This window comes from Hyla sarda, unplaced genomic scaffold, assembly GCF_029499605.1.
Source record: "Hyla sarda isolate aHylSar1 unplaced genomic scaffold, aHylSar1.hap1 scaffold_446, whole genome shotgun sequence".
Classification (NCBI taxonomy): domain Eukaryota; kingdom Metazoa; phylum Chordata; class Amphibia; order Anura; family Hylidae; genus Hyla; species Hyla sarda.
In genome coordinates this window covers 155,904-180,526 of record NW_026610459.1, presented here as the reverse complement: position 1 = coordinate 180,526, position 24,623 = coordinate 155,904, and the positions used below count along the sequence as shown (strand labels likewise).

The following is a 24,623-nucleotide window of genomic DNA, read 5'->3' as shown; positions in this document are numbered from 1 at the left end:
GTGCACAGAATTTAGCAAGGGCCTCGCACCTTCTGATGCATCAGGTAGGTGCACAATAGCATAGCCTAACCCTCTGTACTTTGGTCTATATTGATGCGGGACATAGACAGCCAGCTGATGACCAATCCATTAGTGCAATGGATGGCTGGAAGCATTTGTCTTTGCCTTTGCAATACCACAGAAGCAATGCATGGTCAATGTACAGCAATGACACACCTGTGTGAACAGCCAGGAGACCCCCCCCCCCCCATGTTATGTTACATAGTTACATAGTTAGTACGGTCGAAAAAAGACATATGTCCATCAAGTTCAACCAGGGAATTAAGGGGTAGGGGTGTGGCGCGATATTGGGGAAGGGATGAGATTTTATATTTCTTCATAAGCATTAATCTTATTTTGTCAATTAGGAACATTCAGCACCCACCCGCTATCAAGGCAGCTGCCTATCATGTCATGCCCTACCTGCACAGGTGTGCTGGCTACTCAAATGATCCAATTAAGGAGGCCATTTAGTCAGCAGCAGCAGAAGTCCTGTGCCTGGACGCTCCAACAGCGGCCAGACACAAGCAGAAGCAGCAGAAGCAGCAGCAGCAGCACCTCCTTTTGTTTTTTGGCTGCAGCAGCAGCAAGGCCCACAGGGCTGGCTAGCTGGCTAGCCAGCAAGCAGGTAGCAATGAAAGTAGGAATCTTTCTTTTTAACCCTGTAAGGGGGTGGTGCACTGTACCCGAAGATACTGCCATATCGGGTCAATGCATAGGGCGACGGAAGCAAGCTTCGAAATCGGCCCCCGTTCTCAAAAATCCATTTAATATATGGTCCCCAGATAGGGGACGTATCAGATATTAAACTGATAAGAACAGATACTACACTTGATCTTAGCCAAAAGGCCGAGAAGCGATAACCGTGAAAGGGGCGGGCCCAACAAGGTCCCCTTCATGGGCACTATCACTGCTTGCTGTCAGGGAGGCTGCCAGACAATTTTCCATGCACACTCTGGGCTGGGGGGCAGTCAACCACCAGTACACACAGCAGAACCTAAACCCATACCATTATTGCTAAGCAGCAAGACAGGGGCCCATTGCACTCCCACGGGGCCTTTTTAAATGCAATCCATAACCCGGATTTGCCAGGAACCCTTCTTACTCCTCCTACTTGCATGTGACACTGGGCTTAGGATCTGCATAGGAAACACACACACAAGCACACACCTACCTTTGTTGCCTGCAGATGCCTCCTTGGCTGTCCCCAAACGGTATCAAACCAACACCCACGGGAAGCTGTAAGCATAGAGGACATGCCTGCACCCCATTGGACTTACCTGTGTGGGTTAAATCCGGGTTATTTGACAACCTATGGCGGTGATGGTTCTGCTCAGGCAGAGCAGTGCTGATGCTCCTCATAAAGCTGTCGCTGCTGTGAAGGTTCTAGGTGACATCACAAATCCCTATGGTTACATACACAACAAAGCTGGGTTGTTGTTGTTTACACTCTGCAAGGCCTGTGGAAGTGAGTGACATCATAGCACTGTAGTTCTGAGGGTTCTAGATGGATGCAACAATCTCCTGTTGCTTCTATGAAGGCCATAATAGACGACATCACCAAACAGCTCCATAGTCACATACACAGCAAAGGAGAGATGTTGTTTACACCTAGTGATGTCAGTGGTATTGAGTGACATCACAGCACAGTGCTAAGGCTCCTGGGCCTGGACACAGCAGCGGCTGCAATATCTCAACGGAGAATACGTTTATATATATGTGTGTGTGTGCGCGTATATATATATATATATATATATATATATATATATATATTTCTCCGCCGAAATCACTTTTAAACCCATTTCCACCTTTTTTTCCCTTCTCTTCCTCTTACTTTTTTTTCACGTTTTTTTACGTTTTTCTCCTTTTCGCCTCTTTTCTGGGCGTATTATTCTTCTTTTTCTTCTTTTTTTTCGTCTAATGCATACCCCATCAGTGCAGCAATGCTTATTCAATACCGCCAGCAGATGGAGACACTGGGGGATAATTTTCTAAGGATTTATACTGATTTTTCCTGTCTGAATTTGTCGCACAGAAAGTTGCAGGCCGAATATGTGTGACATTTCTGCGACTTTAGCTTCTAGAGCATTTTTACAACATTATACATAGGTGCTGAATACATAAAAAGCGACTGTTCAGCGACAGACAAGTCGCATCGGCTGAAAGTAGGCCAGAATGTCAGTCCATGTTGGAGCAGGTTTAGATACAGTCTAAAGTATAGATCTCAAAGTCTGTGCACAGAATTTAGCAAGGGCCTCGCACCTTCTGATGCATCAGGTAGGTGCACAATAGCATAGCCTAACCCTCTGTACTTTGGTCTATATTGATGCGGGACATAGACAGCCAGCTGATGACCAATCCATTAGTGCAATGGATGGCTGGAAGCATTTGTCTTTGCCTTTGCAATACCACAGAAGCAATGCATGGTCAATGTACAGCAATGACACACCTGTGTGAACAGCCAGGAGACCCCCCCCCCCCCCCCATGTTATGTTACATAGTTACATAGTTAGTACGGTCGAAAAAAGACATATGTCCATCAAGTTCAACCAGGGAATTAAGGGGTAGGGGTGTGGCGCGATATTGGGGAAGGGATGAGATTTTATATTTCTTCATAAGCATTAATCTTATTTTGTCAATTAGGAACATTCAGCACCCACCCGCTATCAAGGCAGCTGCCTATCATGTCATGCCCTACCTGCACAGGTGTGCTGGCTACTCAAATGATCCAATTAAGGAGGCCATTTAGTCAGCAGCAGCAGAAGTCCTGTGCCTGGACGCTCCAACAGCGGCCAGACACAAGCAGAAGCAGCAGAAGCAGCAGCAGCAGCACCACCTTTTGTTTTTTGGCTGCAGCAGCAGCAAGGCCCACAGGGCTGGCTAGCTGGCTAGCCAGCAAGCAGGTAGCAATGAAAGTAGGAATCTTTCTTTTTAACCCTGTAAGGGGGTGGTGCACTGTACCCGAAGATACTGCCATATCGGGTCAATGCATAGGGCGACGGAAGCAAGCTTCGAAATCGGCCCCCGTTCTCAAAAATCCATTTAATATATGGTCCCCAGATAGGGGACGTATCAGATATTAAACTGATAAGAACAGATACTACACTTGATCTTAGCCAAAAGGCCGAGAAGCGATAACCGTGAAAGGGGCGGGCCCAACAAGGTCCCCTTCATGGGCACTATCACTGCTTGCTGTCAGGGAGGCTGCCAGACAATTTTCCATGCACACTCTGGGCTGGGGGGCAGTCAACCACCAGTACACACAGCAGAACCTAAACCCATACCATTATTGCTAAGCAGCAAGACAGGGGCCCATTGCACTCCCACGGGGCCTTTTTAAATGCAATCCATAACCCGGATTTGCCAGGAACCCTTCTTACTCCTCCTACTTGCATGTGACACTGGGCTTAGGATCTGCATAGGAAACACACACACAAGCACACACCTACCTTTGTTGCCTGCAGATGCCTCCTTGGCTGTCCCCAAACGGTATCAAACCAACACCCACGGGAAGCTGTAAGCATAGAGGACATGCCTGCACCCCATTGGACTTACCTGTGTGGGTTAAATCCGGGTTATTTGACAACCTATGGCGGTGATGGTTCTGCTCAGGCAGAGCAGTGCTGATGCTCCTCATAAAGCTGTCGCTGCTGTGAAGGTTCTAGGTGACATCACAAATCCCTATGGTTACATACACAACAAAGCTGGGTTGTTGTTGTTTACACTCTGCAAGGCCTGTGGAAGTGAGTGACATCATAGCACTGTAGTTCTGAGGGTTCTAGATGGATGCAACAATCTCCTGTTGCTTCTATGAAGGCCATAATAGACGACATCACCAAACAGCTCCATAGTCACATACACAGCAAAGGAGAGATGTTGTTTACACCTAGTGATGTCAGTGGTATTGAGTGACATCACAGCACAGTGCTAAGGCTCCTGGGCCTGGACACAGCAGCGGCTGCAATATCTCAACGGAGAATACGTTTATATATATGTGTGTGTGTGCGCGTATATATATATATATATATATATATATATATATATATATATATATTTCTCCGCCGAAATCACTTTTAAACCCATTTCCACCTTTTTTTCCCTTCTCTTCCTCTTACTTTTTTTTCACGTTTTTTTACGTTTTTCTCCTTTTCGCCTCTTTTCTGGGCGTATTATTCTTCTTTTTCTTCTTTTTTTTCGTCTAATGCATACCCCATCAGTGCAGCAATGCTTATTCAATACCGCCAGCAGATGGAGACACTGGGGGATAATTTTCTAAGGATTTATACTGATTTTTCCTGTCTGAATTTGTCGCACAGAAAGTTGCAGGCCGAATATGTGTGACATTTCTGCGACTTTAGCTTCTAGAGCATTTTTACAACATTATACATAGGTGCTGAATACATAAAAAGCGACTGTTCAGCGACAGACAAGTCGCATCGGCTGAAAGTAGGCCAGAATGTCAGTCCATGTTGGAGCAGGTTTAGATACAGTCTAAAGTATAGATCTCAAAGTCTGTGCACAGAATTTAGCAAGGGCCTCGCACCTTCTGATGCATCAGGTAGGTGCACAATAGCATAGCCTAACCCTCTGTACTTTGGTCTATATTGATGCGGGACATAGACAGCCAGCTGATGACCAATCCATTAGTGCAATGGATGGCTGGAAGCATTTGTCTTTGCCTTTGCAATACCACAGAAGCAATGCATGGTCAATGTACAGCAATGACACACCTGTGTGAACAGCCAGGAGACCCCCCCATGTTATGTTACATAGTTACATAGTTAGTACGGTCGAAAAAAGACATATGTCCATCAAGTTCAACCAGGGAATTAAGGGGTAGGGGTGTGGCGCGATATTGGGGAAGGGATGAGATTTTATATTTCTTCATAAGCATTAATCTTATTTTGTCAATTAGGAACATTCAGCACCCACCCGCTATCAAGGCAGCTGCCTATCATGTCATGCCCTACCTGCACAGGTGTGCTGGCTACTCAAATGATCCAATTAAGGAGGCCATTTAGTCAGCAGCAGCAGAAGTCCTGTGCCTGGACGCTCCAACAGCGGCCAGACACAAGCAGAAGCAGCAGAAGCAGCAGCAGCAGCACCACCTTTTGTTTTTTGGCTGCAGCAGCAGCAAGGCCCACAGGGCTGGCTAGCTGGCTAGCCAGCAAGCAGGTAGCAATGAAAGTAGGAATCTTTCTTTTTAACCCTGTAAGGGGGTGGTGCACTGTACCCGAAGATACTGCCATATCGGGTCAATGCATAGGGCGACGGAAGCAAGCTTCGAAATCGGCCCCCGTTCTCAAAAATCCATTTAATATATGGTCCCCAGATAGGGGACGTATCAGATATTAAACTGATAAGAACAGATACTACACTTGATCTTAGCCAAAAGGCCGAGAAGCGATAACCGTGAAAGGGGCGGGCCCAACAAGGTCCCCTTCATGGGCACTATCACTGCTTGCTGTCAGGGAGGCTGCCAGACAATTTTCCATGCACACTCTGGGCTGGGGGGCAGTCAACCACCAGTACACACAGCAGAACCTAAACCCATACCATTATTGCTAAGCAGCAAGACAGGGGCCCATTGCACTCCCACGGGGCCTTTTTAAATGCAATCCATAACCCGGATTTGCCAGGAACCCTTCTTACTCCTCCTACTTGCATGTGACACTGGGCTTAGGATCTGCATAGGAAACACACACACAAGCACACACCTACCTTTGTTGCCTGCAGATGCCTCCTTGGCTGTCCCCAAACGGTATCAAACCAACACCCACGGGAAGCTGTAAGCATAGAGGACATGCCTGCACCCCATTGGACTTACCTGTGTGGGTTAAATCCGGGTTATTTGACAACCTATGGCGGTGATGGTTCTGCTCAGGCAGAGCAGTGCTGATGCTCCTCATAAAGCTGTCGCTGCTGTGAAGGTTCTAGGTGACATCACAAATCCCTATGGTTACATACACAACAAAGCTGGGTTGTTGTTGTTTACACTCTGCAAGGCCTGTGGAAGTGAGTGACATCATAGCACTGTAGTTCTGAGGGTTCTAGATGGATGCAACAATCTCCTGTTGCTTCTATGAAGGCCATAATAGACGACATCACCAAACAGCTCCATAGTCACATACACAGCAAAGGAGAGATGTTGTTTACACCTAGTGATGTCAGTGGTATTGAGTGACATCACAGCACAGTGCTAAGGCTCCTGGGCCTGGACACAGCAGCGGCTGCAATATCTCAACGGAGAATACGTTTATATATATGTGTGTGTGTGCGCGTATATATATATATATATATATATATATATATATATATATATATATATATATATATATATTCTCCGCCGAAATCACTTTTAAACCCATTTCCACCTTTTTTTCCCTTCTCTTCCTCTTACTTTTTTTTCACGTTTTTTTACGTTTTTCTCCTTTTCGCCTCTTTTCTGGGCGTATTATTCTTCTTTTTCTTCTTTTTTTTCGTCTAATGCATACCCCATCAGTGCAGCAATGCTTATTCAATACCGCCAGCAGATGGAGACACTGGGGGATAATTTTCTAAGGATTTATACTGATTTTTCCTGTCTGAATTTGTCGCACAGAAAGTTGCAGGCCGAATATGTGTGACATTTCTGCGACTTTAGCTTCTAGAGCATTTTTACAACATTATACATAGGTGCTGAATACATAAAAAGCGACTGTTCAGCGACAGACAAGTCGCATCGGCTGAAAGTAGGCCAGAATGTCAGTCCATGTTGGAGCAGGTTTAAATACAGTCTAAAGTATAGATCTCAAAGTCTGTGCACAGAATTTAGCAAGGGACTCGCACCTTCTGATGCATCAGGTAGGTGCACAATAGCATAGCCTAACCCTCTGTACTTTGGTCTATATTGATGCGGGACATAGACAGCCAGCTGATGACCAATCCATTAGTGCAATGGATGGCTGGAAGCATTTGTCTTTGCCTTTGCAATACCACAGAAGCAATGCATGGTCAATGTACAGCAATGACACACCTGTGTGAACAGCCAGGAGACCCCCCCCCCCCCATGTTATGTTACATAGTTACATAGTTAGTACGGTCGAAAAAAGACATATGTCCATCAAGTTCAACCAGGGAATTAAGGGGTAGGGGTGTGGCGCGATATTGGGGAAGGGATGAGATTTTATATTTCTTCATAAGCATTAATCTTATTTTGTCAATTAGGAACATTCAGCACCCACCCGCTATCAAGGCAGCTGCCTATCATGTCATGCCCTACCTGCACAGGTGTGCTGGCTACTCAAATGATCCAATTAAGGAGGCCATTTAGTCAGCAGCAGCAGAAGTCCTGTGCCTGGACGCTCCAACAGCGGCCAGACACAAGCAGAAGCAGCAGAAGCAGCAGCAGCAGCACCACCTTTTGTTTTTTGGCTGCAGCAGCAGCAAGGCCCACAGGGCTGGCTAGCTGGCTAGCCAGCAAGCAGGTAGCAATGAAAGTAGGAATCTTTCTTTTTAACCCTGTAAGGGGGTGGTGCACTGTACCCGAAGATACTGCCATATCGGGTCAATGCATAGGGCGACGGAAGCAAGCTTCGAAATCGGCCCCCGTTCTCAAAAATCCATTTAATATATGGTCCCCAGATAGGGGACGTATCAGATATTAAACTGATAAGAACAGATACTACACTTGATCTTAGCCAAAAGGCCGAGAAGCGATAACCGTGAAAGGGGCGGGCCCAACAAGGTCCCCTTCATGGGCACTATCACTGCTTGCTGTCAGGGAGGCTGCCAGACAATTTTCCATGCACACTCTGGGCTGGGGGGCAGTCAACCACCAGTACACACAGCAGAACCTAAACCCATACCATTATTGCTAAGCAGCAAGACAGGGGCCCATTGCACTCCCACGGGGCCTTTTTAAATGCAATCCATAACCCGGATTTGCCAGGAACCCTTCTTACTCCTCCTACTTGCATGTGACACTGGGCTTAGGATCTGCATAGGAAACACACACACAAGCACACACCTACCTTTGTTGCCTGCAGATGCCTCCTTGGCTGTCCCCAAACGGTATCAAACCAACACCCACGGGAAGCTGTAAGCATAGAGGACATGCCTGCACCCCATTGGACTTACCTGTGTGGGTTAAATCCGGGTTATTTGACAACCTATGGCGGTGATGGTTCTGCTCAGGCAGAGCAGTGCTGATGCTCCTCATAAAGCTGTCGCTGCTGTGAAGGTTCTAGGTGACATCACAAATCCCTATGGTTACATACACAACAAAGCTGGGTTGTTGTTGTTTACACTCTGCAAGGCCTGTGGAAGTGAGTGACATCATAGCACTGTAGTTCTGAGGGTTCTAGATGGATGCAACAATCTCCTGTTGCTTCTATGAAGGCCATAATAGACGACATCACCAAACAGCTCCATAGTCACATACACAGCAAAGGAGAGATGTTGTTTACACCTAGTGATGTCAGTGGTATTGAGTGACATCACAGCACAGTGCTAAGGCTCCTGGGCCTGGACACAGCAGCGGCTGCAATATCTCAACGGAGAATACGTTTATATATATGTGTGTGTGTGCGCGTATATATATATATATATATATATATATATATATATATATATATATATATTTCTCCGCCGAAATCACTTTTAAACCCATTTCCACCTTTTTTTCCCTTCTCTTCCTCTTACTTTTTTTTCACGTTTTTTTACGTTTTTCTCCTTTTCGCCTCTTTTCTGGGCGTATTATTCTTCTTTTTCTTCTTTTTTTTCGTCTAATGCATACCCCATCAGTGCAGCAATGCTTATTCAATACCGCCAGCAGATGGAGACACTGGGGGATAATTTTCTAAGGATTTATACTGATTTTTCCTGTCTGAATTTGTCGCACAGAAAGTTGCAGGCCGAATATGTGTGACATTTCTGCGACTTTAGCTTCTAGAGCATTTTTACAACATTATACATAGGTGCTGAATACATAAAAAGCGACTGTTCAGCGACAGACAAGTCGCATCGGCTGAAAGTAGGCCAGAATGTCAGTCCATGTTGGAGCAGGTTTAGATACAGTCTAAAGTATAGATCTCAAAGTCTGTGCACAGAATTTAGCAAGGGCCTCGCACCTTCTGATGCATCAGGTAGGTGCACAATAGCATAGCCTAACCCTCTGTACTTTGGTCTATATTGATGCGGGACATAGACAGCCAGCTGATGACCAATCCATTAGTGCAATGGATGGCTGGAAGCATTTGTCTTTGCCTTTGCAATACCACAGAAGCAATGCATGGTCAATGTACAGCAATGACACACCTGTGTGAACAGCCAGGAGACCCCCCCCCCCCCCCATGTTATGTTACATAGTTACATAGTTAGTACGGTCGAAAAAAGACAAATGTCCATCAAGTTCAACCAGGGAATTAAGGGGTAGGGGTGTGGCGTGATATTGGGGTAGGGATGAGATTTTATATTTCTTCATAAGCATTAATCTTATTTTGTCAATTAGGAACATTCAGCACCCACCCGCTATCAAGGCAGCTGCCTATCATGTCATGCCCTACCTGCACAGGTGTGCTGGCTACTCAAATGATCCAATTAAGGAGGCCATTTAGTCAGCAGCAGCAGAAGTCCTGTGCCTGGACGCTCCAACAGCGGCCAGACACAAGCAGAAGCAGCAGAAGCAGCAGCAGCAGCACCACCTTTTGTTTTTTGGCTGCAGCAGCAGCAAGGCCCACAGGGCTGGCTAGCTGGCTAGCCAGCAAGCAGGTAGCAATGAAAGTAGGAATCTTTCTTTTTAACCCTGTAAGGGGGTGGTGCACTGTACCCGAAGATACTGCCATATCGGGTCAATGCATAGGGCGACGGAAGCAAGCTTCGAAATCGGCCCCCGTTCTCAAAAATCCATTTAATATATGGTCCCCAGATAGGGGACGTATCAGATATTAAACTGATAAGAACAGATACTACACTTGATCTTAGCCAAAAGGCCGAGAAGCGATAACCGTGAAAGGGGCGGGCCCAACAAGGTCCCCTTCATGGGCACTATCACTGCTTGCTGTCAGGGAGGCTGCCAGACAATTTTCCATGCACACTCTGGGCTGGGGGGCAGTCAACCACCAGTACACACAGCAGAACCTAAACCCATACCATTATTGCTAAGCAGCAAGACAGGGGCCCATTGCACTCCCACGGGGCCTTTTTAAATGCAATCCATAACCCGGATTTGCCAGGAACCCTTCTTACTCCTCCTACTTGCATGTGACACTGGGCTTAGGATCTGCATAGGAAACACACACACAAGCACACACCTACCTTTGTTGCCTGCAGATGCCTCCTTGGCTGTCCCCAAACGGTATCAAACCAACACCCACGGGAAGCTGTAAGCATAGAGGACATGCCTGCACCCCATTGGACTTACCTGTGTGGGTTAAATCCGGGTTATTTGACAACCTATGGCGGTGATGGTTCTGCTCAGGCAGAGCAGTGCTGATGCTCCTCATAAAGCTGTCGCTGCTGTGAAGGTTCTAGGTGACATCACAAATCCCTATGGTTACATACACAACAAAGCTGGGTTGTTGTTTACACTCTGCAAGGCCTGTGGAAGTGAGTGACATCATAGCACTGTAGTTCTGAGGGTTCTAGATGGATGCAACAATCTCCTGTTGCTTCTATGAAGGCCATAATAGACGACATCACCAAACAGCTCCATAGTCACATACACAGCAAAGGAGAGATGTTGTTTACACCTAGTGATGTCAGTGGTATTGAGTGACATCACAGCACAGTGCTAAGGCTCCTGGGCCTGGACACAGCAGCGGCTGCAATATCTCAACGGAGAATACGTTTATATATATGTGTGTGTGTGCGCGTATATATATATATATATATATATATATATATATATATATATATATTTCTCCGCCGAAATCACTTTTAAACCCATTTCCACCTTTTTTTCCCTTCTCTTCCTCTTACTTTTTTTTCACGTTTTTTTACGTTTTTCTCCTTTTCGCCTCTTTTCTGGGCGTATTATTCTTCTTTTTCTTCTTTTTTTTCGTCTAATGCATACCCCATCAGTGCAGCAATGCTTATTCAATACCGCCAGCAGATGGAGACACTGGGGGATAATTTTCTAAGGATTTATACTGATTTTTCCTGTCTGAATTTGTCGCACAGAAAGTTGCAGGCCGAATATGTGTGACATTTCTGCGACTTTAGCTTCTAGAGCATTTTTACAACATTATACATAGGTGCTGAATACATAAAAAGCGACTGTTCAGCGACAGACAAGTCGCATCGGCTGAAAGTAGGCCAGAATGTCAGTCCATGTTGGAGCAGGTTTAGATACAGTCTAAAGTATAGATCTCAAAGTCTGTGCACAGAATATAGCAAGGGCCTCGCACCTTCTGATGCATCAGGTAGGTGCACAATAGCATAGCCTAACCCTCTGTACTTTGGTCTATATTGATGCGGGACATAGACAGCCAGCTGATGACCAATCCATTAGTGCAATGGATGGCTGGAAGCATTTGTCTTTGCCTTTGCAATACCACAGAAGCAATGCATGGTCAATGTACAGCAATGACACACCTGTGTGAACAGCCAGGAGACCCCCCCATGTTATGTTACATAGTTACATAGTTAGTACGGTCGAAAAAAGACATATGTCCATCAAGTTCAACCAGGGAATTAAGGGGTAGGGGTGTGGCGCGATATTGGGGAAGGGATGAGATTTTATATTTCTTCATAAGCATTAATCTTATTTTGTCAATTAGGAACATTCAGCACCCACCCGCTATCAAGGCAGCTGCCTATCATGTCATGCCCTACCTGCACAGGTGTGCTGGCTACTCAAATGATCCAATTAAGGAGGCCATTTAGTCAGCAGCAGCAGAAGTCCTGTGCCTGGACGCTCCAACAGCGGCCAGACACAAGCAGAAGCAGCAGAAGCAGCAGCAGCAGCACCACCTTTTGTTTTTTGGCTGCAGCAGCAGCAAGGCCCACAGGGCTGGCTAGCTGGCTAGCCAGCAAGCAGGTAGCAATGAAAGTAGGAATCTTTCTTTTTAACCCTGTAAGGGGGTGGTGCACTGTACCCGAAGATACTGCCATATCGGGTCAATGCATAGGGCGACGGAAGCAAGCTTCGAAATCGGCCCCCGTTCTCAAAAATCCATTTAATATATGGTCCCCAGATAGGGGACGTATCAGATATTAAACTGATAAGAACAGATTTTTTAACTTGGCTACCCCTGAGGGGTATCTTTTTATTTAGAATTCATAACATTTTACAAAGTGCATTACGATTTATAAATATAATTTTTTTTTCAATAAAAACAAATTTTGATAATAAAATCACATATAACAATAAAAGTTCACATAAATACAATCATAATACACTTAAAATGGGCACTTGGTGGCTTTACAAAAGGGCGTTCCATTCATTAAAATACCATTTTCTAGCTAATAAAGGATAATATTTCTTGTCTAATAAAAAGTACTGGTACATATCACTAAAACAAAGAACTAAAACATCATTCACAGATAAAATCTCATGTTTAAAAAGTAAAATGTTTCTGGCATTCCATAGAGCTGCTTTAACACAGTTTATGATCTTCCATGCCATTGTCTCTTGAGTCCGTATTGGGCATTCCAGACATCCATAAAAAACAGCTGCAGAGTTTAAGTCCTTTATTTCTGTTATCTTCTTCACCAGAGGGAGTATTTTAGTCCATATCCTTTTTGCATAAAAACAAGTCCAGAAAAGGTGGTACACGGTCTCGGGTTCCTGGCAGCCCTCCCTCGGGCATACTGCAGTGTTGGCCATCCTTCTTCGGTGCTGGAATGCCCGGCATGGAAGACACTCGTGTATGCAGCTCCAGGCCAGATCTTTCTGTGAATTAAAAAGATAAATCATATTTGCCATCTTCCATATTTTCCTGCATTTCTCTTCATTAAAATTATTCACAGGGGCAATAAAACCACTTTCTTTAATATATTTTAACATTTTTTTGCTATTAGTTACTTCATTAATACTTTTTCCGTTAAAGTTGTACAAGTTGAAAATTTTCTCTAAAATCTTGTATTGTTGGGGAAGATTAAAAGCATAAGGACAGCTTAAAACAGTTTTAAACCACCCATTCCTCCTCATAAAAAAACCTGTATTAAAACGGATAAAATATGACCAGTAACTATCCTTAAAAAGTGTGCTAACACACATGCTAAAAAACTTGGTAAAAAGGAACGCCCTGATGTCGGGGAAGTCCTTTCCACCCATACCTTTTGGCATCATGACGATCTCTCTTCTCAATTTTTCACTCTTGGAGCTCCATAAAAAGGTAAAACATGCTTTAATAATTTTATTTAAAATCATTTCGGGGGGTGGAAAGACCATGCCAAGATACAATAAAATGGGTAAAATCACCATCTTTGTAACTAAAACCTTCCCCTCCATCGTTAGCTTTCTCATGTTCCACATACAAATTTTTGTGTTTATTTTTTGAGCCACCAAGTCCCAGCTATTAAAACCATTGTTTGACTCACTGAAGGAGACCCCTAAAATCTGCACAGACTCAGACACAGGAATGGGTAAATCCCTTAAAAACAGTCCTCCTATATTTAAAACACTGCTTTTATTAAAATTTACCTTAAAACCGGAGGCACAACAAAAAAATTCAACTTGCTTTAGGGCTTTTTGAAGCGATGGGGTGTCCCTTCCAAGCACTGCCACATCGTCCATGTACCCCACTACTTTAGCCTCTAGTCCCCCTCCTCCCGGCAGGGGGACCCCTCTTATTTGCTTATCTCTCCTCAAGGTGCATAGTAGAGGCTCAAGCACACATATGAAAAGTAGTGGGGACAAAGGACACCCCTGCTTCACTCCGGAATTTAAAATCACATCCTGTGTCTTAAAACCGTTAACTAAAATCTTGCTTGTGCAGTTTTTATAAAAGGCCTTAAGAGACAATAAAAAGCCTTCAGGTATACCCATTTTCTCTAAAACCTTAAAAAGATAAAAATGTGACACTCTGTCAAAAGCCTTCTCGAAGTCTAAGGATAAAATGGCTAGTTTCTAGACTTTGTGTCACTAATCACATCTTTTAAAAGGTTAAGATTTTCCCATATGCTCCTCCCAGGCACCCCACAGACCTGATTTGAATGGATTATTTTCTCTATTACACTTTTTAATCTATTTGCGCACAGTTTTGCCATCACTTTGTAGTCACAGTTGAGGAGGGTGATTGGTCTCCAGTTCTTTAGATCTGACCGGTCTCCCTTTTTGAACAGCAGGGAGACATCACCCTTCCTCCATGAACCTGGGAGGGCTTTTGTTTTAAATACTTCTGTAAAAAGGGAAAAAAGGTCATCTTTTAAAACACCATAAAAAATGACATAAAACTCAATGGGTATACCGTCAGGACCAGGCACCTTACCGGATTTAAAACTCCTGATCGTCTCTAAAACCTCCTGTTCCGAGATCTCCCTCTGTAAAAGAGACTGGGACACAGGGTCTAAAACATTGGTAATCTCCTTCAATGAGTCATTCATAAAATCAATATCAATATTTTTTGTATTAAAAAGATCCGCATAAAATGAATGTACCCTTTTTAAAATACCCTGTACATCTTTTTCTCCTTGTATATTATCAATTAAAACCTTTTTATCCGTTACTTTCTTAAAAAAGTACCTGGAGCAGGTCTCGTTCTCTTCAAGGTGCTTTATTTTGGATCTGAAAATTATCTCTTTTCCCTTCTGCTCCAGGCACTGTTTTATTTCTTTTTTTAAGTCAGTAATTTCTCTATAAACCTCTATACCATTGTCTCTGAATTTGTACAGGGTTTGCAGACGGGTATTTAGAAGGGAGTAAAACTCACGCTTCTCTTTAGCTCTAGAGATCCCTACTCTAATAAAAAACTCTTTTATTTTTATTTTCATTTTCTCCCACCATATACTGATGGGAGTGTTAGGATCTCTTACCCGTCTGCAGTCCTTGTAGAAGTTGATAAAATCGGATAAAACCTGCGGATCTTCTAAAAGGGATACATTCATCTTCCAGGCATTCCTCCCAGTCTTTTTTCTAAAATCACTCTTCACCTTAAAAGATAAAAGTTTGTGATCAGAAAAAACATTGGTTAAAACATCACACTTAAAAGGCAGTACTTGATAAGAACAGAAGATAAAATCGATCCTGGAGCTGCAGTTTGCGTTGCTCCAGGTCACACCGTCTCTTTCTGGTAAAATACTATTGCATTTCTTAAAAACATCAGTAAGTCTAAAATCAATAATCATATTTTTTAACATAGAAGATGTTTTATCATAGTTTCTACTTACTGAATTGGTAAAACGGTGCTCCCCCCTTAAAATACAATTAAAATCACCTGCTAAAATAAGAGGTTCAGAATCATTGATAAAAAGGGGTAAAATCTCTAACATCCGTGCTCTATCATTTTTATTGGGTGAACCATAAAAATTTAAAAACTGCCATTTAATACCATCAATAAAAGCTTTAACCAATAAAATTCTGCCTGGTAAAATCTCATGAATAAAATCAATAAAAGCATTTCCTTTAAAAAGTATGGCGACCCCTGCTGATCTGGATTCGTTAGATCCAGACCAGACTGATGGACCGTGTACCCAATCTTTTTTATACTTTTCATAATTTAAACTATGCGGGATGCCGCACTCCTGCAGGAAAACCACAGAAGCAGCAAAAATAGACAAGTAGTTAAAAAGGGCAACCCGTTTCGCTCGTGAACTTATACTTCTTACATTCATAGACAATCCGGACAACTCAGCCATTGGAGATGTAAAAAAAAGGGAGGCTCAGATAACAAACTAAAAACCAGATTGCGCACTGGAGCTCTCGTTACCCCCCACCTCTGACTCTACCGTACACATAGAGGAAGCCGGAGAGGAACCACCATCGCTCGAGCAGCCCCCCTCTTCCAAGACCACAGGTGTATAGACGGAGTACATTGGTAAGAACAGCTTCTGGGCTCCATTCTCTTTTTCGGCGTCCACCTCTTGCCCCTCCATAGGGGTCGGGTGCGTACTTAGGTCCGTTTCCGGGACCTCGGAGATGGTCACCCCTGAAACCTCCTCCTGGCTGGGAGGAGGAGGGGTATCCACCGCTGGGACCTGTGGAGGAGCTTCACTTGGAGCCCCCGTCACGACAGGAACTTCCATCTGCTCCTCCTGGACCACCTCCGAGTCCGGACGCCCTTTGGAGCCCCTTCGTCTTTTCACCTTTGCTACTCCGTCCGGGTTTTCACACTCAGGGGGACCCCGAGCAGGAGGACCTTCCGGGGTGGAATCGGGCACCTCTCGCTCTTCCACCTTCTCTGAGGTATCTGCCCGATCCCCTCTCGCATTTCTCTTCCCCGGCCTCCTCTCATTTGGGGTCCCCCTTTCCACCTGTGCCTCTTTCTCCTGGGGTTCTTTTGGGGGGGCCGTGGTCTCCATCTCACAGCTTACCTCTTCTTGTGGGGGGTGCTCCTCCTCTCTGGCTTTTCCCCAGGCTGGTCTCCGGACGTCTCTCTTGGGTTGCCCTTGCTGTTCTGTGGTTTTTTTTGGTCTGTGGGGACAGAAAGCATACACGTGACCAAAGTGACGGCAAAAATTACATCTCAAACCCTTATCACATTTTTCTGTTTCATGTTGCATGCTTCCACATTTCTTACAGGAACTTTCACAATTTTCCTTTATGTGCCCATAACGTTGGCACCTTCTGCAGAAGTTTGGCATTCCCGCAAAAAAGAGGTCGCCACACACATTGTTTAATTTAAAACGAGCAGGCGGTAATAGTATCCCCCCTGGGAGGGTGGGGTCTTTGTTGCACGTGACTTGATATCGCCATTTTGAGGTCCAGACACCACAGTCGTTCATGATTTTTCCTCTGAACTCCACCTTTTTAAAGTAGGCTGCCAGGAACCCATCGATCTCTCTCTGATTTACAAAAGGGGAGTACATCTTCACGACAATCAACTTGGTTTCATCTAGGACGTGCTCGACAATTTGGATACCCTTAAGCCTCGGATCATCCTGCTTTGGAATTTTCATTACTGCATCTAAGAATACGCCTTCCCCTATGAAAGTGCAGTCGTAGATCCTCCGCTTAGGGTAATCCTGGATGGCCAAAATCTCTCGCTTACGAACATTAAGAATCTTGTCGAGCACGTCCTCTATCACGAACCTCATGCCACGTGCATCCGCCGCATCACCTGTGAGAATGACCCGCACAGTGTGTTTAATCCGGGCATAAGCCGGTACCGAACCAGGATCTAGATCTTCATCCATGGTTCATTCGTGTTTTGGTCTGGTTCTCTCCGCTCCAACCAACCAGCCAATTCGCTCAAACCTCTCTCCACCCAAAGGCTTTGAGAGGCGATCGCAACCCGTTACCCTGGGACTAAGCCCTCTCCCCAATAGCAACAAGTGGGTGAAGCCCAGGCAATAAACCTGGGCGATCCCACAAGGCCGAGGAGAGGGGTACCCGAGTACCTTCTGACCAGATCTCCTGTATTACTACACTTGATCTTAGCCAAAAGGCCGAGAAGCGATAACCGTGAAAGGGGCGGGCCCAACAAGGTCCCCTTCATGGGCACTATCACTGCTTGCTGTCAGGGAGGCTGCCAGACAATTTTCCATGCACACTCTGGGCTGGGGGGCAGTCAACCACCAGTACACACAGCAGAACCTAAACCCATACCATTATTGCTAAGCAGCAAGACAGGGGCCCATTGCACTCCCACGGGGCCTTTTTAAATGCAATCCATAACCCGAATTTGCCAGGAACCCTTCTTACTCCTCCTACTTGCATGTGACACTGGGCTTAGGATCTGCATAGGAAACACACACACAAGCACACACCTACCTTTGTTGCCTGCAGATGCCTCCTTGGCTGTCCCCAAACGGTATCAAACCAACACCCACGGGAAGCTGTAAGCATAGAGGACATGCCTGCACCCCATTGGACTTACCTGTGTGGGTTAAATCCGGGTTATTTGACAACCTATGGCGGTGATGGTTCTGCTCAGGCAGAGCAGTGCTGATGCTCCTCATAAAGCTGTCGCTGCTGTGAAGGTTCTAGGTGACATCACAAATCCCTATGGTTACATACACAACAAAGCTGGGTTGTTGTTGTTTACACTCTGCAAGGCCTGTGGAAGTGAGTGACATCATAGCACTGTAGTTCTGAGGGTTCTAGATGGATGCAACAATCTCCTGTTGCTTCTATGAAGGCCATAATAGACGACATCACCAAACAGCTCCATAGTCACATACACAGCAAAGGAGAGATGTTGTTTACACCTAGTGATGTCAGTGGTATTGAGTGACATCACAGCACAGTGCTAAGGCTCCTGGGCCTGGACACAGCAGCGGCTGCAATATCTCACGGAGAATACGTTTATATATATGTGTGTGTGTGCGCGTATATATATATATATATATATATATATATATATATATATATATATATATATATATATATATATATTTCTCCGCCGAAATCACTTTTAAACCCATTTCCACCTTTTTTTCCCTTCTCTTCCTCTTACTTTTTTTTCACGTTTTTTTACGTTTTTCTCCTTTTCGCCTCTTTTCTGGGCGTATTATTCTTCTTTTTCTTCTTTTTTTTCGTCTAATGCATACCCCATCAGTGCAGCAATGCTTATTCAATACCGCCAGCAGATGGAGACACTGGGGGATAATTTTCTAAGGATTTATACTGATTTTTCCTGTCTGAATTTGTCGCACAGAAAGTTGCAGGCCGAATATGTGTGACATTTCTGCGACTTTAGCTTCTAGAGCATTTTTACAACATTATACATAGGTGCTGAATACATAAAAAGCGACTGTTCAGCGACAGACAAGTCGCATCGGCTGAAAGTAGGCCAGAATGTCAGTCCATGTTGGAGCAGGTTTAGATACAGTCTAAAGTATAGATCTCAAAGTCTGTGCACAGAATTTAGCAAGGGCCTCGCACCTTCTGATGCATCAGGTAGGTGCACAATAGCATAGCCTAACCCTCTGTACTTTGGTCTATATTGATGCGGGACATAGACAGCCAGCTGATGACCAATCCATTAGTGCAATGGATGGCTGGAAGCATTTGTCTTTGCCTTTGCAATACCACAGAAGCAATGCATGGTCAATGTACAGCAATGACACACCTGTGTGAACAGCCAGGAGACCCCCCCCCCCCCCATGTTATGTTACATAGTTACATAGTTAGTACGGTCGAAAAAAGACAAATGTCCATCAAGTTCAACCAGGGAATTAAGGGGTAGGGGTGTGGCGTGATATTGGGGTAGGGATGAGATTTTATATTTCTTCATAAGCATTAATCTTATTTTGTCAATTAGGAACATTCAGCACCCACCCGCTATCAAGGCAGCTGCCTATCATGTCATGCCCTACCTGCACAGGTGTGCTGGCTACTCAAATGATCCAATTAAGGAGGCCATTTAGTCAGCAGCAGCAGAAGTCCTGTGCCTGGACGCTCCAACAGCGGCCAGACACAAGCAGAAGCAGCAGAAGCAGCAGCAGCAGCACCACCTTTTGTTTTTTGGCTGCAGCAGCAGCAAGGCCCACAGGGCTGGCTAGCTGGCTAGCCAGCAAGCAGGTAGCAATGAAAGTAGGAATCTTTCTTTTTAACCCTGTAAGGGGGTGGTGCACTGTACCCGAAGATACTGCCATATCGGGTCAATGCATAGGGCGACGGAAGCAAGCTTCGAAATCGGCCCCCGTTCTCAAAAATCCATTTAATATATGGTCCCCAGATAGGGGACGTATCAGATATTAAACTGATAAGAACAGATACTACACTTGATCTTAGCCAAAAGGCCGAGAAGCGATAACCGTGAAAGGGGCGGGCCCAACAAGGTCCCCTTCATGGGCACTATCACTGCTTGCTGTCAGGGAGGCTGCCAGACAATTTTCCATGCACACTCTGGGCTGGGGGGCAGTCAACCACCAGTACACACAGCAGAACCTAAACCCATACCATTATTGCTAAGCAGCAAGACAGGGGCCCATTGCACTCCCACGGGGCCTTTTTAAATGCAATCCATAACCCGGATTTGCCAGGAACCCTTCTTACTCCTCCTACTTGCATGTGACACTGGGCTTAGGATCTGCATAGGAAACACACACACAAGCACACACCTACCTTTGTTGCCTGCAGATGCCTCCTTGGCTGTCCCCAAACGGTATCAAACCAACACCCACGGGAAGCTGTAAGCATAGAGGACATGCCTGCACCCCATTGGACTTACCTGTGTGGGTTAAATCCGGGTTATTTGACAACCTATGGCGGTGATGGTTCTGCTCAGGCAGAGCAGTGCTGATGCTCCTCATAAAGCTGTCGCTGCTGTGAAGGTTCTAGGTGACATCACAAATCCCTATGGTTACATACACAACAAAGCTGGGTTGTTGTTGTTTACACTCTGCAAGGCCTGTGGAAGTGAGTGACATCATAGCACTGTAGTTCTGAGGGTTCTAGATGGATGCAACAATCTCCTGTTGCTTCTATGAAGGCCATAATAGACGACATCACCAAACAGCTCCATAGTCACATACACAGCAAAGGAGAGATGTTGTTTACACCTAGTGATGTCAGTGGTATTGAGTGACATCACAGCACAGTGCTAAGGCTCCTGGGCCTGGACACAGCAGCGGCTGCAATATCTCAACGGAGAATACGTTTATATATATGTGTGTGTGTGCGCGTATATATATATATATATATATATATATATATATATATATATTTCTCCGCCGAAATCACTTTTAAACCCATTTCCACCTTTTTTTCCCTTCTCTTCCTCTTACTTTTTTTTCACGTTTTTTTACGTTTTTCTCCTTTTCGCCTCTTTTCTGGGCGTATTATTCTTCTTTTTCTTCTTTTTTTTCGTCTAATGCATACCCCATCAGTGCAGCAATGCTTATTCAATACCGCCAGCAGATGGAGACACTGGGGGATAATTTTCTAAGGATTTATACTGATTTTTCCTGTCTGAATTTGTCGCACAGAAAGTTGCAGGCCGAATATGTGTGACATTTCTGCGACTTTAGCTTCTAGAGCATTTTTACAACATTATACATAGGTGCTGAATACATAAAAAGCGACTGTTCAGCGACAGACAAGTCGCATCGGCTGAAAGTAGGCCAGAATGTCAGTCCATGTTGGAGCAGGTTTAGATACAGTCTAAAGTATAGATCTCAAAGTCTGTGCACAGAATATAGCAAGGGCCTCGCACCTTCTGATGCATCAGGTAGGTGCACAATAGCATAGCCTAACCCTCTGTACTTTGGTCTATATTGATGCGGGACATAGACAGCCAGCTGATGACCAATCCATTAGTGCAATGGATGGCTGGAAGCATTTGTCTTTGCCTTTGCAATACCACAGAAGCAATGCATGGTCAATGTACAGCAATGACACACCTGTGTGAACAGCCAGGAGACCCCCCCATGTTATGTTACATAGTTACATAGTTAGTACGGTCGAAAAAAGACATATGTCCATCAAGTTCAACCAGGGAATTAAGGGGTAGGGGTGTGGCGCGATATTGGGGAAGGGATGAGATTTTATATTTCTTCATAAGCATTAATCTTATTTTGTCAATTAGGAACATTCAGCACCCACCCGCTATCAAGGCAGCTGCCTATCATGTCATGCCCTACCTGCACAGGTGTGCTGGCTACTCAAATGATCCAATTAAGGAGGCCATTTAGTCAGCAGCAGCAGAAGTCCTGTGCCTGGACGCTCCAACAGCGGCCAGACACAAGCAGAAGCAGCAGAAGCAGCAGCAGCAGCACCACCTTTTGTTTTTTGGCTGCAGCAGCAGCAAGGCCCACAGGGCTGGCTAGCTGGCTAGCCAGCAAGCAGGTAGCAATGAAAGTAGGAATCTTTCTTTTTAACCCTGTAAGGGGGTGGTGCACTGTACCCGAAGATACTGCCATATCGGGTCAATGCATAGGGCGACGGAAGCAAGCTTCGAAATCGGCCCCCGTTCTCAAAAATCCATTTAATATATGGTCCCCAGATAGGGGACGTATCAGATATTAAACTGATAAGAACAGATACTACACTTGATCTTAGCCAAAAGGCCGAGAAGCGATAACCGTGAAAGGGGCGGGCCCAACAAGGTCCCCTTCATGGGCACTATCACTGCTTGCTGTCAGGGAGGCTGCCAGACAATTTTCCATGCACACTCTGGGCTGGGGGGCAGTCAACCACCAGTACACACAGCAGAACCTAAACCCATACCATTATTGCTAAGCAGCAAGACAGGGGCCCATTGCACTCCCACGGGGCCTTTTTAAATGCAATCCATAACCCGGATTTGCCAGGAACCCTTCTTACTCCTCCTACTTGCATGTGACACTGGGCTTAGGATCTGCATAGGAAACACACACACAAGCACACACCTACCTTTGTTGCCTGCAGATGCCTCCTTGGCTGTCCCCAAACGGTATCAAACCAACACCCACGGGAAGCTGTAAGCATAGAGGACATGCCTGCACCCCATTGGACTTACCTGTGTGGGTTAAATCCGGGTTATTTGACAACCTATGGCGGTGATGGTTCTGCTCAGGCAGAGCAGTGCTGATGCTCCTCATAAAGCTGTCGCTGCTGTGAAGGTTCTAGGTGACATCACAAATCCCTATGGTTACATACACAACAAAGCTGGGTTGTTGTTGTTTACACTCTGCAAGGCCTGTGGAAGTGAGTGACATCATAGCACTGTAGTTCTGAGGGTTCTAGATGGATGCAACAATCTCCTGTTGCTTCTATGAAGGCCATAATAGACGACATCACCAAACAGCTCCATAGTCACATACACAGCAAAGGAGAGATGTTGTTTACACCTAGTGATGTCAGTGGTATTGAGTGACATCACAGCACAGTGCTAAGGCTCCTGGGCCTGGACACAGCAGCGGCTGCAATATCTCAACGGAGAATACGTTTATATATATGTGTGTGTGTGCGCGTATATATATATATATATATATATATATATATATATATATATATATATATTTCTCCGCCGAAATCACTTTTAAACCCATTTCCACCTTTTTTTCCCTTCTCTTCCTCTTACTTTTTTTTCACGTTTTTTTACGTTTTTCTCCTTTTCGCCTCTTTTCTGGGCGTATTATTCTTCTTTTTCTTCTTTTTTTTCGTCTAATGCATACCCCATCAGTGCAGCAATGCTTATTCAATACCGTCAGCAGATGGAGACACTGGGGGATAATTTTCTAAGGATTTATACTGATTTTTCCTGTCTGAATTTGTCGCACAGAAAGTTGCAGGCCGAATATGTGTGACATTTCTGCGACTTTAGCTTCTAGAGCATTTTTACAACATTATACATAGGTGCTGAATACATAAAAAGCGACTGTTCAGCGACAGACAAGTCGCATTGGCTGAAAGTAGGCCAGAATGTCAGTCCATGTTGGAGCAGGTTTAGATACAGTCTAAAGTATAGATCTCAAAGTCTGTGCACAGAATTTAGCAAGGGCCTCGCACCTTCTGATGCATCAGGTAGGTGCACAATAGCATAGCCTAACCCTCTGTACTTTGGTCTATATTGATGCGGGACATAGACAGCCAGCTGATGACCAATCCATTAGTGCAATGGATGGCTGGAAGCATTTGTCTTTGCCTTTGCAATACCACAGAAGCAATGCATGGTCAATGTACAGCAATGACACACCTGTGTGAACAGCCAGGAGACCCCCCCCCCCCCCCCATGTTATGTTACATAGTTACATAGTTAGTACGGTCGAAAAAAGACATATGTCCATCAAGTTCAACCAGGGAATTAAGGGGTAGGGGTGTGGCGCGATATTGGGGAAGGGATGAGATTTTATATTTCTTCATAAGCATTAATCTTATTTTGTCAATTAGGAACATTCAGCACCCACCCGCTATCAAGGCAGCTGCCTATCATGTCATGCCCTACCTGCACAGGTGTGCTGGCTACTCAAATGATCCAATTAAGGAGGCCATTTAGTCAGCAGCAGCAGAAGTCCTGTGCCTGGACGCTCCAACAGCGGCCAGACACAAGCAGAAGCAGCAGAAGCAGCAGCAGCAGCACCACCTTTTGTTTTTTGGCTGCAGCAGCAGCAAGGCCCACAGGGCTGGCTAGCTGGCTAGCCAGCAAGCAGGTAGCAATGAAAGTAGGAATCTTTCTTTTTAACCCTGTAAGGGGGTGGTGCACTGTACCCGAAGATACTGCCATATCGGGTCAATGCATAGGGCGACGGAAGCAAGCTTCGAAATCGGCCCCCGTTCTCAAAAATCCATTTAATATATGGTCCCCAGATAGGGGACGTATCAGATATTAAACTGATAAGAACAGATACTACACTTGATCTTAGCCAAAAGGCCGAGAAGCGATAACCGTGAAAGGGGCGGGCCCAACAAGGTCCCCTTCATGGGCACTATCACTGCTTGCTGTCAGGGAGGCTGCCAGACAATTATCCATGCACACTCTGGGCTGGGGGGCAGTCAACCACCAGTACACACAGCAGAACCTAAACCCATACCATTATTGCTAAGCAGCAAGACAGGGGCCCATTGCACTCCCACG

The 24,623-nt window shown here is 45.1% G+C and overlaps 9 non-coding genes and 1 pseudogene across 9 annotated transcripts; all 10 read right to left on the bottom strand.

Annotated features, from left to right (window-relative positions):
- Positions 1-709: 709 nt before the first annotated feature.
- On the bottom strand, positions 710-900 carry LOC130334909 (U2 spliceosomal RNA). The gene has a single exon (XR_008876631.1). It is a non-coding gene; the product is annotated as a U2 spliceosomal RNA (small nuclear RNA).
- Positions 901-2,984: 2,084 nt separating this feature from the next.
- On the bottom strand, positions 2,985-3,175 carry LOC130334908 (U2 spliceosomal RNA). The gene has a single exon (XR_008876630.1). It is a non-coding gene; the product is annotated as a U2 spliceosomal RNA (small nuclear RNA).
- Positions 3,176-5,256: 2,081 nt separating this feature from the next.
- LOC130334907 (U2 spliceosomal RNA) lies at positions 5,257-5,447 on the bottom strand. The gene has a single exon (XR_008876629.1). It is a non-coding gene; the product is annotated as a U2 spliceosomal RNA (small nuclear RNA).
- Positions 5,448-7,547: 2,100 nt separating this feature from the next.
- On the bottom strand, positions 7,548-7,738 carry LOC130334906 (U2 spliceosomal RNA). The gene has a single exon (XR_008876628.1). It is a non-coding gene; the product is annotated as a U2 spliceosomal RNA (small nuclear RNA).
- A 2,093-nt stretch (positions 7,739-9,831) lies between these two features.
- Positions 9,832-10,022, bottom strand: LOC130334905 (U2 spliceosomal RNA). Its single transcript, XR_008876627.1, has one exon. It is a non-coding gene; the product is annotated as a U2 spliceosomal RNA (small nuclear RNA).
- A 2,078-nt stretch (positions 10,023-12,100) lies between these two features.
- LOC130334958 (U2 spliceosomal RNA) lies at positions 12,101-12,283 on the bottom strand. Its single transcript, XR_008876676.1, has one exon. It is a non-coding gene; the product is annotated as a U2 spliceosomal RNA (small nuclear RNA).
- Positions 12,284-17,447: 5,164 nt separating this feature from the next.
- LOC130334963 (U2 spliceosomal RNA) lies at positions 17,448-17,580 on the bottom strand (annotated as a pseudogene).
- Positions 17,581-19,687: 2,107 nt separating this feature from the next.
- LOC130334903 (U2 spliceosomal RNA) lies at positions 19,688-19,878 on the bottom strand. The gene has a single exon (XR_008876626.1). It is a non-coding gene; the product is annotated as a U2 spliceosomal RNA (small nuclear RNA).
- A 2,077-nt stretch (positions 19,879-21,955) lies between these two features.
- Positions 21,956-22,146, bottom strand: LOC130334902 (U2 spliceosomal RNA). Its single transcript, XR_008876625.1, has one exon. It is a non-coding gene; the product is annotated as a U2 spliceosomal RNA (small nuclear RNA).
- A 2,094-nt stretch (positions 22,147-24,240) lies between these two features.
- On the bottom strand, positions 24,241-24,431 carry LOC130334900 (U2 spliceosomal RNA). Its single transcript, XR_008876623.1, has one exon. It is a non-coding gene; the product is annotated as a U2 spliceosomal RNA (small nuclear RNA).
- Positions 24,432-24,623: the final 192 nt, after the last annotated feature.